Source organism: Lolium perenne, chromosome 7 (genome assembly GCF_019359855.2).
Source record: "Lolium perenne isolate Kyuss_39 chromosome 7, Kyuss_2.0, whole genome shotgun sequence".
Classification (NCBI taxonomy): domain Eukaryota; kingdom Viridiplantae; phylum Streptophyta; class Magnoliopsida; order Poales; family Poaceae; genus Lolium; species Lolium perenne.
The window spans coordinates 96,165,190-96,170,542 of record NC_067250.2 but is presented as its reverse complement, the minus strand read 5'-3'; positions in this window follow the sequence as shown (position 1 = coordinate 96,170,542).

Below are 5,353 nucleotides of genomic sequence, written 5' to 3'. Positions count from 1 at the left end.
AACCAGCACAACTATCCAAATATGCTCTAGATTCAATGGTTAGTCCACTATAAAATATATCAAGTAAATCATTCTTTTCTAAATCATGTCCAGGTCGAGCTCTGATAAGAGAACAAAATCTTGCCCACGCCTCAGGCAATTTCTCTTCATCTCCCTGGTCAAATCTATAAATTCTCTGCAAAGCAGCATGTTGAGCACTAGCAGGAAAGTATTTTCGAAAGAAAACATCACGCAGCTCAGTTGGACTTTTAATAGAACCAGGAGGCAAATTATTATACCAAGTTTTAGCATCATCCTTTAATGAGAAAGGAAAAATTTTAGCGACAAAGTAAGTACGCATCTTGACATTATCAGAAAACAAGCTACTCATAGAAGAAAGTTCAATCATGTGCTCTACAGCACTTTCTTTTTCAGTACCACAAAAGGGTACTTTCTCTACAATAGCTATATGAGATAGATCAAGAGAAAAATCATAATCTTTATCCTTAATGCATATAGGAGATGTGGCAAATTTAGGATCAGGAGATAGCTTATGTCTAACAGTATATTGTGTGAGAAACTTTTTAATTTTACTTGCATCAGCAGTAGCATTGCATCTATTAATAAAATCATCATTAAGCTCCACATAATCTTCATTAGGATCATCACTAGAATAATCAAGTTCAGGTGAATTAACAGTTGTAGTGGCATTTTCATTAGGAGTTTCAGCATTTTCAATTTGTCTAGACCTAGCAATTGTAGCATCTAGAAAGGATCCCAATGAACCACTATCATCAAGCACAGCAGAAACATTATCAATATTATGGGAGTTTTTAGATTCAGCAGAAGTACCACCAAGCGAAGCTTGTGGCGGTGAAACAAGTTGACTTATCACAGATGGTGAATCAAGAGTAGCAGAGGTACTCAGAGTTGTACCTTTTCTTGTAGTGGATGGTAATATGGCGACTTTAGGATCGCGAGTTTTACCCATGATGGAAAATTTGCAGCGAACAATATCAATCCAAGTGAACTTCCAAATAAAGCTATGCTCCCCGGCAACGGTGCCAGAAAACAGTCTTGATGACCCACAAGTATAGGGGATCGCAGCAGTCTTCGCGGGTAGTATAACCCAATTTATTGATTCGACACAAGGGGAGACAAAGATTACTTGAAAGCCTTAACAGCGGAGTTGTCAATTCAGCTGCACCTGGAAACAGACTTGCTCGCAAGAGTTTATCAGTAGTAACAGTTTTATAGCAGTAGCAGTAGTGAAATAACAGCAGCAGAGTAACAGAGACAGCAGTAGTGATTATAGTAAACAGCAGGATTAAAATACTGTAGGCACGGGGACGGATAACAGGCGTTGCATGGATGAGAGAAACTCATGTAACAAGCATAGCAGGGCATTTGCAGATAATAATAAAACGGTGTCCAAGTACAAAGCAATCAATAGGCATGTGTTCCAATTATAGTAGTACGTGCTCGCAATGAGAAACTTGCACAACATCTTTTGTCCTACCAGCCGGTGGCAGCCGGGCCTCAAGGGAATCTACTGGATATTAAGGTACTCCTTTTAATAGAGTACCGGAGCAAAGCATTAACACTCCGTGAACACATGTGATCCTCACATCACTACCATCCCCTCCGGTTGTCCCGGTTCTTGTCACTTTGGGGCCATTGGTTCCGGACAGCGACATGTGTATACAACTTGCAGGTAAGACCATAAACAATGAATATCATGATGAAATAATAACATGTTCAGATCTGAGATCATGGCACTCGGGCCCTAGTGACAAGCATTAAGCATAGCAAGATGCAACAATATCATCAAAGTACCAATTACGGACACTAGGCACTATGCCCTAACAATCTTATGCTATTACATGACCAATCTCATCCAATCCCTACCATCCCCTTCGGCCTACAGCGGGGGAATTACTCACACATGGATGGGGGAAACATGGCTGGTTGATGGAGAGGCGTCGGTGGTGATGATGGCGATGATCTCCTCCAATTCCCCGTCCCGGCGGAGTGCCAGAACGGAGACTTCTGGCTCCCGAGACGGAGTTTCGCGATGTGGCGGCGTTCTGGAGGCTTTCTGGCGACTTCGACTTCTCCCCGTGCGTTTTTAGGTCGAAGGCAATAAATAGTCCGAAGGAGGGCGTCAGAGGCTGACCGAGGCCGCCACACGGTAGGGCCGCGCGGGCCCCTCCTGGGCCGCGCCGGCCTATGGTGTGGGGCCCTCGGGCCTCCACCTGGCTTGCCCTTCTGGTTCCGCCAATATTCTGGGAAAATAGGGCCTTCTGCATAAATTCTGAGGATTTTCCTGAAAGTTGGATTTCTGCACAAAAACGAGACACCAGAACAGTTCTGCTGAAAACAGCGTTAGTCCGTGTTAGTTGCATCCAAAATACACAAATCAGAGGCAAAACAATAGCAAAAGTGTTCGGGAAAGTAGATACGTTTTGGACGTATCAGGTCGCAGTGGAGAAAAATCGACAGAGAGTTCAAGTCATTTTCAGATGACGCAAGCAACTTAAGATTTGGTCTAAGTACAGATGACTTTAATCCTTTCGGGGAGCAGAGCTCCAGTCATAGAACCTGGCCAGCGAGTCTATGTATCTATAAACTTCCTCCTTGGTTGTGCATGAAGCGGAAGTTCATTATGATACCAGTGCTCATCCAGGGCCCGAAGCAACCCGGCAACGACATTGATGTGTACCTGAGGCCATTGGTTGAAGAACTTTTAGAGTTGTGGCGTGAAGAAGGTGTACCTGTGTGGGATGAGCACGAACAAAAGGAATTTAACCTACGAGCGTTGTTATTTGTAACCATCAATGATTGGCCTGCTCTTGGTAACATTTCAGGGCAATCAAACAAGGGATACAATGCATGCACACATTGTTTAGGTGAGACTGACAATAAATATTTGGGAAACAAGAATGTGTACCTGGGGCATCGTCGATTTCTTCCAAAACAACATCACGTAAGAAAGAGAGGAAAGCATTTCGGAGGTGAGGCAGATAACCGAACGAAGCCTACCCGCCCTACTGGGGAAGTTATATATGATATGTTCAAGGATTTAAAAGTGATCTTTGGAAAGGGTCCTGGCGGACAATCTGTTCCGCATGATGTTGACGGACATGTACCCATGTGGAAGAAGAAGTCGATATTTTGGGAGCTACCCTACTGGAAATTCTTAGAGGTTCACTCTGCAATCGACGTGATGCACGTGACGAAAAATCTTTGCGTGAACCTGCTAAACTTCTTGGGCGTGTATGGGAAGACAAAAGATACACAGGATGCACGGCAGGACCAGCAAAGTATCCACGAAGGAAACAACCTGAATCCAGAGAAGTATCAAGGTCCTGCCAGCTACGCTCTTACCAAAGAGGAGAAGGAGATCTTTTTTGAAGTCCTGAGTAGCATCAAGGTCCCGTCTAGCTTCTCGTCGAATATAAAGGGAATAATAAACATGTCAGAGAAAAAGTTTCAAAACCTAAAGTCTCATGACTGCCACGTGATTATGACATAATTACTTCCGGTTGCATTGAGGGGGCTTCTGCCGGAAAATGTTCGAGTACCCATTGTGAAGCTATGTGCGTTCCTCAATGCAATTTCTCAGAAGGTGATCAATCCACTTACTCTACAAAATTTACAGAAGGATGTGGTACAATGTCTAGTCAGCTTCGAGTTGGTGTTCCCACCATCCTTCTTCAATATTATGACACATCTCCTAGTTCACCTGGTCGAAGAGATTGGCGTTCTCGGTCCTGTATTTCTACACAACATGTTCCCCTCTGAGAGATTCATGAGAGTCTTAAAGAAGTACGTTCATAACCGTGCTAGGCCAGAAGGAAGCATCTCCAAGGGCTATGGAATAGAGGAGGTCATTGAGTTTTGTGTTGACTTTATTCCTGACCTTAAGCCGATAGGTGTTCCTGAATCGCGCTATGAGGGGAGACTGCGTGGAAAAAGCATGCTAGGAAAGAAAGCAACAACGTGTATGGACGGACATTCTTTCACTCAAGCACACTACACAGTTTTACATAATTCCATCTTGGTGGCTCCGTACAAAGAGGAACACAAGGATATCTTACGCTCTAAATACCCGGAGCAACGTGAAGATTGGATTGATGGAGAACACATGAAGACTTTCGGCGGTTGGTTGCAAACACGTCTCATGAATGTCACTGATGACGAGCGGCTGTACTTGTAGGCCAAGCAACCATCTTCGATTATATCGACTTTTCAAGGGTACGAGATTAATGGGAACACATTTTACACTTTCGCCCAAGACAAAAAGAGTACCAACCAAAATAGTGGTGTCCGCTGATACGTCTCCAACGTATCTATAATTTCTGATGTTTCATGCTTGTTTTATGACAATACCTACATGTTTTGTTCACACTTTATATCGTTTTTGATTATGTACTAACCCTCTAATGAGTTTGTTTCGAGTTTGGTGTGGAGGAAGTTTTCAAGGGTCAAGAGAGGAGGATGATACAATATGATCAAGGAGAGTGAAAGCTCTAAGCTTGGGGATGCCCCGGTGGTTCATCCCTGCATATTTCAAGAAGACTCAAGCATCTGAGCTTGGGGATGCCCAAGGCATCCCCTTCTTCATCGACAAATTATCAGGTTCCTTCTCTTGAAACTATATTTTTATTCGGTCACATCTTATGTACTTTACTTGGAGCGTCTGTTTGCTTTCGTTTTTGTTTTTGTTTGAATAAATGCTTGTGTGGGAGAGAGACACGCTCCGCTGGTTCATATGAACACATGTGTTCTTAGCTTTTAATTTTCATGGCGAAGGTTGAAACTGCTTCGTTAATTGTTATATGGTTGGAAACGGGAAATGCTACATGTGGTAATTGGTATGATGTATTGAATAACTTGATACTTGGCAATTGTTGTGCTCATGATTAAGCTCTTGCATCACATACTTTGCACCTATTAGTGAAGAAATACATAGAGCTTGCTAAAATTTGGTTTGCATGATTGGTCTCTCTAAGGTCTAAATATTTTCTAGTAAGGGTTTGAACAACAAGGAAGATGGTGTAAAGTCTTATAATGCTTGCAATATGTTTTTATGTGAGTTTTGCTGTACCGGTTCAGGCTTGTGTTTGTTTCAAATAACCTTGCTAGCCTAAGCCTTGTACTGAGAGGGAATACTTCTCGTGCATCCAAAATCCTTGAGCCAAAAACTATGCCATTTGTGTCCACCATACCTACCTACTACATGGTATTTCTCCGCCATTCCAAAGTAAATTGCTTGAGTGCTACCTTTAAACAATTCAAAATTTATCACCTCTGATTTGTGTCAATGTTTTATAGCTCATGAGGAAGTATGTGGTGTTTATCTTTCAATCTT